This window comes from Littorina saxatilis, linkage group LG16 (genome assembly GCF_037325665.1).
Source record: "Littorina saxatilis isolate snail1 linkage group LG16, US_GU_Lsax_2.0, whole genome shotgun sequence".
Taxonomy (NCBI): Eukaryota; Metazoa; Mollusca; class Gastropoda; order Littorinimorpha; family Littorinidae; genus Littorina; species Littorina saxatilis.
This window is the reverse complement of record NC_090260.1, coordinates 36779973-36791277: the sequence shown is the minus strand read 5'-3', so window position 1 is coordinate 36791277 and position 11305 is coordinate 36779973. Positions and strand designations below refer to the sequence as shown.

At 40.8% G+C, this 11305-nt stretch overlaps 1 long non-coding RNA gene across 1 annotated transcript; it reads left to right on the top strand.

Moving 5' to 3' along the window:
- Window positions 1-1016: 1016 nt before the first annotated feature.
- LOC138951021 (uncharacterized) lies at window positions 1017-5924 on the top strand. Its single transcript, XR_011450934.1, has 2 exons — window positions 1017-5122; window positions 5700-5924. It is a non-coding gene; the product is annotated as an uncharacterized lncRNA (long non-coding RNA).
- The last annotated feature ends 5381 nt before the right edge of the window (window positions 5925-11305 follow it).

The following is an 11305-nucleotide window of genomic DNA, read 5'->3' as shown; positions in this document are numbered from 1 at the left end:
TCCGTCACCCTATGGGAGGGGTGACGTCAAAATTGTTCATCTGTAGAAAGTTGTGAAATCCGTCACCCTATGGGAGGGGTGACGTCAAAATTGGTCATCACAGAGTTTGTGTAACACAGGAAGTTGTGAAATACGTCACCCTATGGGAGGGGTGACGTCAAAATTGTTCAACAAAAACATGACATGTCGCTTTGTGCAGGGTCAACTGCAACAAACTCAAACCGAGCCATTCATACCTAGCTGTATTTGAGTGACTTATATACCCGACATTTTTATTTCTTATTTTTAGCACAGGTGTAGGAAAAATCATGAACCAAAATGTTATTTATTTTCTAATTTAACATTTTTTTTACAAATATGACCATGGTCTTTTAAACATACAGTGACATTAAACATTGTTATGTTAAAAAAAAGAAAAAAGAAAAAAAGCTTTTGTGCACAAATCAGAAAATACATTGTACATTTTACCTACAGGCCAAACCGTGAGTGTCTGTGGCAAAGCCCGACCCAGGAAATTGCACTGATCTAAATTGTCAAGAACAGGCGCTTGCATTTGGATGTGTCCAATGATAGTAGGTTTGGTTGTGATCAATCAGAATAATGTAGGAATAAAAATGTATGACAGTTTAGTATGATGACATGTAATTCACATATGCTGAAATATGATATTATACATCATGTAATATTATTATGGCTGTTGCCATGACCATGAAACCCAACAAAGGTTTAATGTAATGTAATTCAAAATACCAAAACCGAGCACCTATTAATCTCGTCTTTGCGCGTGAAGATTGAGGCCGTCTGCCAGTAGCGGTTAGGTCATACAGTGGAACCCCTCTCTAGCGACCTTTAAAATGTTGACAAAAATCGGTCCTTGTGGAGGGGGGTCCTTACAGAGGGAGGGGGGCGGAGTCAGGGGGCCACAAAGAAAGTCAGATTTAAAAAAAAAAGAAAACAGAGAAGTTTGAGTTGCTGACGACCGTTCCCTCTGAAAGCAAACTGCTTCGATTTCATGTTTGTCCTTGGTGTCCACCAGTTCTGGTGCATGTACTACCCTGGCCAAGTTTCCTCTCAAGACATCAAAGAGACCGCCCCAGTATACTCTACAGCCTCTGGGCGAACCACCTCTCATAGCTAAAACTGGGTCAATGACCCCTGGGAAGAAGGTCAGTGTCTATAAAATTTTACTCCTAGGCCTGCGGCCGGGGGGGGGGGGGGGGGGGGGGAGTATACCGGTACCATTTGAGAATCAGACCAAATGAGAATTGAACCATTTGAGAACATCCTTTTTTTTCAATCACTACATCGAAGGCCTGCGGCCCGGGGTTCACATGGGTTGGTTTGTTTGTTTGTTTCAAACCCACACCCATATACACACATTTCCCATTTAAACCATTTGTCGGCCCCCTGTCGATATTTATCGACTAAGTTCCTTGTAGTTATTGAGAAGTGTTTGTGATGGGGTCCGGCTGATGCTGGTTTCTGGTATGCTCTAGGGAACCTATGCGTACCCATAGCAGATTTTGTAGGGCTAAGAAATTAGCTCTAAAATCTCAATCCTGTTTGACTGGCATTGCCTCCTAGGGTAAATTCTTACACAAAAACAAAAGTCAGTCCAATATTTTGGGGGTCCAAGCATGAAAGCTCACGTCAGATAGACTGTGGCTGGACGTCAGATAGACTGTGGCTGGACGTCAGATAGACTGGCTGGACGTCAGATAGACTGTGGCTGGACGTCAGTGGCTGGACGTCAGATAGACTGTGGCTGGACGTCAGATAGACTGTGGCTGGACGTCAGATAGACTGTGGCTGGACGTCAAATAGACTGTGGCTGGACGTCAGATAGACTGTGGCTGGACGTCAGATAGACTGTGGCTGGACGTCAAATAGACTGTGGCTGGACGTCAGATAGACTGTGGCTGGACGTCAGATAGACTGTGGCTGGACGTCAGATAGACTGTGGCTGGACGTCAAATAGACTGTGGCTGGACGTCAGATAGACTGTGGCTGGACGTCAGATAGACTGTGGCTGGACGTCAAATAGACTGTGGCTGGACGTCAGATAGACTGTGGCTGGACGTCAGATAGACTGTGGCTGTTCAGTTTACATGCCAGAGTTCAGTGAACACTGTATAGGCCTGAGTAGAATGAATGTGAATTTTCTGTTTTCCGTCCAAAGTAACTACTGCTGTATATTTTGTAGAATTTTTTTTATCTGAAGTGTTTCATTTTGTGTGTGACAGGGAGACTACCGTCGCCCTTCACAGCAGACTCTGCAGAGTTGTTCGCCTTAAAAGTTGCGAGCTATTTATAGCTATTTATAGCTCGCAAGGTAACACCTGTGGATTGTAGAGTTCTGTTTGTGATGGGGTCTGGCGGCTTTTGTCTCTCTGTATGTTCATGGATTCCTTTGCGAATGCATAACAGTTTTTATAGGGCTTAGAAATAAGCTCTAAAATTCTCAATCCTGTTTGATTGGACTTCGCCTCCAAAGGTGATTGTGGTGTTTCGGCACCCTGTTACATGTGTATGTATATGTAATTGCATGTTCTTGTTGCAAGCCTGGTAACATTGAAGCATATTCAAATAAGGTTTGGGGCGGGGATGTAGCTCAGTCGGTAGCGTGCTGGATTTGTATCCAGTTGGCCGCTGTCAGCGTGAGTTCATCCCCACGTTCGGCGAGAGATTTATTTCTCAGAGTCAACTTTGTGTGCAGACTCTCCTCGGTGTCCGAACACCCCCGTGTGTACACGCAAGCACAAGACCAAGTGCGCACGAAAAAGATCCTGTAACAGAGTTCGGTGGGTTATAGAAACACGAAAATACCCAGCATGCATCCTCCGAAAACGGCGTATGGCTGCCTAAATGGCGGGGTAAAAAACGGTCATACACGTAAAATTCCACTCGTGCAAAAAACACAAGTGTACGTGAGAGTTTCAGCCCACGAACGAAGAAGAAAAAATAAGGTTTGTTTTGGTCTGTGATGAATCATTTCTTTTGAAAATTATTCTTGTGGTTCTTGTTACTGCAGAATATTGGAAATGTGATTTGGTGTTCTTGTTTGGGTATGTTACAATAGACTGCAGAGTAACAAAACAAGCTATTATATTGTTGAAAGGTTATTATTTATTTTAGCTATCATCAACCACTGAGAGTATAAAATGTGTACATATTTTATTTGTTTTCTTGTGTGACCTGCACATTCCATGTTTCAATGCACTGATATTAACAGTAACAAGTTTATACATTGTTTTCTTTGTACACTTACAAGTCTTTCCGCACATTCATGGCTACAATCCTTGTTTTTATCATGTGCTAAACCCCCCGTGGGTTAGGGGGAGTCTCATATTGGTTGGGACGAGAAAGAATTTACCCAATGCTCCCCAGCATGTCGTAAGAGGCGACTAACGGATTCTGTTTCTCTTTTTACCCTTGTTAACCCTTAGGCTGGTTGTCGCGACATATGTCGCGCTACTTTACGTATACTGTCACCTGGTTGTCACGACATATGTCGCGCTACTGGCTCAGTCTGTTTGGTCGGTTCCGATTACCTCCCATGGATGCGAAAACCTATATGACCGTTTTTTGTTATTTTTCTCTCTGTTAATTCACCAGTGGCTATGTAACATGTGTTACAGAATTGCACCAGTGTAAGGGTTAAGTGTTTCTTGTATAGAATATAGTCAATTTTTGTAAAGATTTTAGTCAAGCAGTATGTAAGAAATGTTAAGTCCTTTGTACTGGAAACTTGCATTCTCCCAGTAAGGTCATATATTGTACTACGTTGCAAGCCCCTGGAGCAAATTTTTGATTAGTGCTTTTGTGAACAAGAAACAATTGACAAGTGGCTCTATCCCATCTCCCCCCTTTCCCCGTCGCGATATAACCTTCGTGGTTGAAAACGACGTAAAACACCAAATAAAGAAAGAAAGAATCATGTGCTAAGTTATTATATGTATGATTGAACATTGGATTTTCCCTCTTTGAGCCATGTGACGTCAGAGTCCGACAAAAACTCATATGTAGGCAGATAGTCCAGACAAAACTCATATGTAGGCAGATAGTCCAGACAAAAAGTCATATGTAGGCAGATAGTCCAGACAAAAGTCATATGTAGGCAGATAGTCCAGACAAAAAGTCATATGTAGGCAGATAGTCCAGACAAAAGTCATATGTAGGCAGATAGTCCAGACAAAAGTCATATGTAGGCAGATAGTCCAGACAAAAACTCATATGTAGGCAGATAGTCCAGACAAAAACTCATATGTAGGCAGATAGTCCAGACAAAAGTCATATGTAGGCAGATAGTCCAGACAAAAAGTCATATGTAGGCAGATAGTCCAGACAAAAGTCATATGTAGGCAGATAGTCCAGACAAAAGTCATATGTAGGCAGATAGTCCAGACAAAAGTCATATGTAGGCAGATAGTCCAGACAAAAACTCATATGTAGGCAGATAGTCCAGACAAAAGTCATGTGTAGGCAGATAGTCCAGACAAAAAGTCATATGTAGGCAGATAGTCCAGACAAAAGTCATATGTAGGCAGATAGTCCAGACAAAAAGTCATATGTAGGCAGATAGTCCAGACAAAAGTCATATGTAGGCAGATAGTCCAGACAAAAGTCATATGTAGGCAGATAGTCCAGACAAAAACTCATATGTAGGCAGATAGTCCAGACAAAAACTCATATGTAGGCAGATAGTCCAGACAAAAGTCATATGTAGGCAGATAGTCCAGACAAAAAGTCATATGTAGGCAGATAGTCCAGACAAAAGTCATATGTAGGCAGATAGTCCAGACAAAAGTCATATGTAGGCAGATAGTCCAGACAAAAGTCATATGTAGGCAGATAGTCCAGACAAAAACTCATATGTAGGCAGATAGTCCGACAAAAACTCATATGTAGGCAGATAGTCCGACAAAAACTCATATGTAGGCAGATAGTCCAGACAAAACTCATATGTAGGCAGATAGTCCGACAAAAACTCATATGTAGGCAGATAGTCCAGACAAAAACTCATATGTAGGCAGATAGTCCAGACAAAAACTCATATGTAGGCAGATAGTCCAGACAAAAAGTCATATGTAGGCAGATAGTCCAGACAAAAAGTCATATGTAGGCAGATAGTCCAGACAAAAACTCATATGTAGGCAGATAGTCCAGACAAAAAGTCATATGTAGGCAGATAGTCCAGACAAAAACTCATATGTAGGCAGATAGTCCAGACAAAAACTCATATGTAGGCAGATAGTCCAGACAAAACTCATATGTAGGCAGATAGTCCAGACAAAAGTCATATGTAGGCAGATAGTCCAGACAAAAGTCATATGTAGGCAGATAGTCCGACAAAAACTCATATGTAGGCAGATAGTCCAGACAAAAACTCATATGTAGGCAGATAGTCCAGACAAAAGTCATATGTAGGCAGATAGTCCGACAAAAACTCATATGTAGGCAGATAGTCCGACAAAAACTCATATGTAGGCAGATAGTCCAGACAAAAAGTCATATGTAGGCAGATAGTCCAGAGAAAACTCATATGTAGGCAGATAGTCCAGACAAAAGTCATATGTAGGCAGATAGTCCAGACAAAAGTCATATGTAGGCAGATAGTCCAGACAAAACTCAGATGTAGGCAGATAGTCCAGACAAAAACTCAGATGTAGGCAGATAGTCCAGACAAAAGTCATATGTAGGCAGATAGTCCAGACTACAAAAGAGTGCATGTTTGTGAGCATTCAGTTGTAAAAAAATAACGGGAATTCTAATGAAAATTGAGCGATACATAAATGTTATTTGTACTTTGACATTTTATACAGATCTCGACAGTCATTGTTCACCTCGACCACTGGTGCAGTCTCTGAGGAACACTATCAATATCTTTGTAAAATGTCATGTTTTAGCACAAAATTCAAATAACTTACAATATCTGTAGGACTGAAGTTGAATTGATGCATTATCCCATGAATAAGTACAACCAAAGAAGGTGGATGCGGTGACCAGGATTGTTTTGTGATCCAGACGAGTACAATGAAGTCACTGTGTGAACTGCTGCACTTTCAAGTGAATCTTGCCTAAGCCTTCACAGGTTACAAGTGCCTTTCAATGAGCAAATCAACACATTTGCTGGAATTATACCAATGCACTGTTATATTTGTGCACATTCCTGTATGTATAATATTCTGTTGTACTCTGTAAAAAAAAAAAAAAAAAAAAATGCTCTCAAAGAGCGATATGGTTGTGTGTCATGAGTTGTGTTTATACATATGTATTACCATATGTACATTGATTTTGCAATATGAAAGAGATATTACTGAAACAGTTTCTTGGAATTTAGTGACTGAGTGTGTGTGTGTGTGTGCGCACGGCATGTGTACACTGTTTGAGTGTGTGTGCGTGCACTTTTGAGTGAGTGTGTGTGTATGTCACAGTGTGGTGTGTGTTTGCATGTATTGACACTTTGGCATGTGTGCAGTCAGTGTACCCATATAGGAAGGAAGAGGACACAAATACAATCTCTCAACACTACTCACCCCTTCAAACTAGAAGTATTATATATATAGTGAAACCTACACTTCCAGACTCCCCGTTTAAGACTTCGCCTGTTTTACAAGATTTCTCTTCATTGTTAGGAGACGTCTAGCAGACGATGCGGTCTAATTGTAGAAGTCTTGTAAAGCCTCTCGCAACGCGATCTCGTACACAGGATCTGGAAGTCGTTCCCTTTTCCGGCCCATGCTTTGAGATGTCAACATCGACTGTCAACTCGTCCTAATAAATAATTGCGCTACCCATTGAATGTGTTTGATATTACGTGTGAAACGTAACATTCATAAAGTCTGAAAATGTACCTCAATCTTAAAGACTCCATCCCTTAAATTATAAGATGTAAATATCTCAGATGTTGGGAGGTCTCCAAACAGAAGTATAACTGACTTTGTAATAGATGAATTTTACTTTTAAACGCAAACAATTTTCTTTCACATCGACAGCTTCATTGTTAAAAAATCAAATCAAAATAAAGTAAACTAAGAGGGAAATGTAGTTTTCAGAATAACTGTGTACAACTGCCCAGCTGTTTCTTGAACTTTTGTGATCTTGTGACAGTTCAGAATAACTGTGTACAACTGCCCAACTGTTTCTTGAACTGTTGTGATCTTGTGACAGTTCAGAATCAAAACCCCAGTAAAGCACAAAAACAATAACCTACTTGGCAGAAAAACAACAGAAAAAAACAGCACACACACATACATATATACATACAAACACAAGCAAACTAAAAACAACAACAACAAAACCAACAACTTCAGAACACAGAGGCAACGTGTGAGAAGAAAATAAATAGGATTTCATAACCACATGTTCCGCAACAGCTCATACTTTCTGCTCTTTTCCTTTTTGATCCACGTTTCATGAGTTTGAGACATGCGAGATAAAATCAACAGGACACAGTGGGTAGTAACAGCAGATGCTGCCAATATCCTTGTATTGATTGAAATACTCAACATGTGTAACAGTAACTTTGTTAATCACGTTCTGTTCATAGAAAGCAGCCAGGGTATAAAGTGACATTCCTTCTTGTGTGAGCAATCATGTTCACCTACACAGATCTGGCCAGTACCTCCTCTTCTTCTGCATTCCATGTTCATGGCAGTCTCCTTCTTCTTCTTCTTCTTCGCTCATGGGCTGAAACTCCCACGTTCACTCATGTTTTTGCACGAGTGGGGTTTAACGTGTATGACGGTTTTTACCCCGCCATTCAGGCAGCCATACGCCGCTTTCAGGGGAAGCATGCTGGGTATTTCCATGTTTTCATAACCCACCGAACTCTGACTTAGATTACAGGATCTTTTCCGTGCGCACTTGGTCTTGTGCTGTACACACAAAGGGGGATAATTAAGGCACTTGCAGGTCTGCACATAAGTTGACCTGGGAGATCTGAGAAATCTCCACCCTTAACCCACCAGAAGGGTGTTGGGTTCCTTGTACGTGAGATGTTTGTTTTGTTTGTTTGTTCATGGGCTGAAACTCCCACGGCTTTTACGTGTATGACCGTTTTTACCCCGCCATTTAGGCAGCCATACGCCGCTTTCGGAGGAAGCATGCTGGGTATTTTCGTGTTTCTATAACCCACCGAACTCTGACATGGATTACAGGATTTTTTCATGCGCACTTGGTCTTGTGCTTGCGTGTACACACAGGGGTGTTCGGACACCGAGGAGAGTCTGCACACAAAGTTGACTCTGAGAAATAAATCTCTCGCCGAACGAACTCACGCTGACAGCGGCCAACTGGATACAAATCCAGCGCGCTACTGACTGAGCTACATCCCCGCCCTGTACGTGAGATTAGAATTAACATATCCTTTAACTTCAAGTTGACACGGAAGGACAAAAAACACAGCCTGGCTACTTCCTGTGAGGGGTGAGCATTTTTATTAAAATTTATTAATTTCCCAGCTGACACCAGTGTCAATCTGTGCCATAATCAATGTATTACAAAACTCCCCCTCAGCACAAGAAGCAGCCAGGGTGTGCATTTTTGGTATGTGTCCAATTTGAGGGACGATGTCAGCCGTGTAAAAGCCAGGCTAGATCTGTGATAGTATGCAGAACTGTTTTCATAGATAGGAATGTGCCTTTAAGAAATGAGATTGGATTATTTTATATGAGGAATCCCTGATGGCAAAGTAACACACTGTGTCGATATCCAGCAGCTACCTTAAAGAACACAAGATGTCGTAAAACTTCCAACGCAAAAGAATTAAGCTGAATAATAATTACATTTTTTGGTTTGTTTAGTTTTTGCTCTCCCAACTGCTGTTCTTTGTTCCAGATACAGTGGAACCCCTATTTTAAGATCTCCAACAATCTCAGAAAACCAGGGCTTAAAAAGGAGGGAGTCTTAATATGGAGGTAAATTTACAGAAATTATGAACAGAAAATCTTAGAAAGCAAGGTCTTAAATTGGGGGGTCTTAAAAGGGGGGGTTCTTCTGTAGCTGAAAAGGTTCTCACACAGCCCGTACATATCTCAGTATCTGCTACTCATTCCCAAATTATAGTACATGTAGAGGAAAAGTTGGTTTTGATTGCAACTTTCTTGCTGTCCCTTGATGAGAGCAGTACAGGTATGTGCATTCTACATTCTCCTGTAATCTAAGTCAGAGTTCGGTGGGTTATGAAAACAAAAGGCCCAATGCAGAAAAGATCTCTCTCATACACAGGGAGATTCCGCAGGTGATAAACAGTTACTCTATAAAAAAAAAAAAGCAATAATAAATACATAATAAAAACCAATCAAGGAGAAATAATGTGTCAGTTAGAGGCACTAAGTAACTATCATTCTGTAAACAAATAAACTTGTTGAAACGCCTATGATACTTATTGTAAAACATTTTATCCTACATATGTGCGAGAGACCTCTCATTACATAACAATATCGTTCAAACCGCACGTGTGTATATCATGTAAATGAGGTCATGTCAAGCAAGTCTGGCAGGGACCTGTTTTTCCACTGCTTGTAATGCCAAAGTCACTGAGACAAACGTCATTATGAAAAAATATTTGCGCTCGCTAATTCCCCTCGATGAATTTTTAGAACTAACACGTCACACTACACTTTCTAGAATGACGTTTCTTTGCTTTGATGTAAGAGATTGCACTAGGCAATGGAAGAGACCGAGGTTCCAAAACAAGCGTCTTTTCGACTGCGGGACATTTTGAGTAAAATACACGTTAGTACAGTATGTAGGATAAACAGAATACTACATGGCTTGCTGTGTCGTGCTAGATTTACACTCGTTGCTTTTTCAAATAGTGAACAGCTAAATATTTTTTTTAAAACTCGTGTAAATCTGGTACGACACAGCAAGCCATGTAGTATTCTCTATAACTTCAAATTTGCACTTTCTTTGCTCTTGTGGCAGTTACAAATTCTTTGACAATGCACATTTTCATGGGAATAATGACCTCATCAACAGTACAGGACTGAGGATACCATACAGTGATTGCAACATAAAATGTCTTAGACTTATGTACTAAGTGAAATGCAGGAACCCAACTAACTAACTCTTGTCAAATTTTTATGGGTTGTAGAAGATTGCTTTCCTTTGATTTTCCTTGCCTTTCCATAGAAACACAGAGTCAAGCTACACTTGATACTGAAGGCCAATCACTGCCTACAGGCGTGCACGCTGCAACGATCTGTGCCAGTGAAATGATGCGAACAACTGACATCCCAGTCAGGATTAGCTCTGATCTGTACTTTCTGCACTGTCCGCTCAATATAACCCCCTTTTCGTTCGAAAGTGCGCATTTTGACAATCAGCATTGCAGATGGGATCGTGTCCCTCAGTGTGCACATGGAGCGACCGCATGTGGAGACATCCTGTGTCGCTTGACTCAACGTTTGCAAGGTAAGCACAGCCCAAAAAAACCTGACAGAGTTACTTCCGGAATTCATCTATTTAAGTTGAATGACACAAATCTGTATAGCTTCCAACTTTGTACAATATACAGCCAAAGAAAGAAGCAAAGAGTGACCAAGCAACCTCTTGTTCAAACTGCGTGAAGAAGAAAAAGACATCTCATCAATCACCCACTTCACCGACTCGGGCAATAGATAATTTGTCTAAATAACTCTGTCAGGTTTATTGTGGGAACTAGAGTGACCTTTTCTTGCAAAACCTTGTTCAAACATTGAAGGGGCCAAACATTAGCAAGGGGTGTGAAAAAAACATGTGTATGTTTCCGACAGACCCCTTGCTAGCGATTGGCCCCTCCAATGTTTGTATGAGGTTTTGCAAGAAAAGATCACTCTCCCACAACCCATACAAACCTGTTGGAGTTATTTTCGGAATTCATCTATCGCAAAATAAAAGAGCAAAGGAAATATTCTGAAGACAGTGAACTATGTGTATTTTTTTTAATTTTGCGGAAATTCTGCAGGTAATGAAATGTTATCAAAAGACAACCATCATATCAATTTTTCACAACATCTTAATTTGACCAAGATATCAAATGCCAACCACTGGATACAATTCACATCTCTAAGGCAAATATCACAATCCGAGTGGAAGGCATGTCCTTTTTCCAAGTCTACCCAACAACACCAATTCTAATAATGTCTTCAAAAAGATGCAACTATCATTGGCTTGACACTCTGACTGGAATGTTCTTGTGTAAGTGAGCTTCCCATTCCAAGCTTGAGCAGCCTGTCTACTTTCTACTTTCTGTGTAGAATGGGAATTTGTTGTTGAATTACTTTCGTAACTGTGATGGCTAACATGAACGTTGATGGGG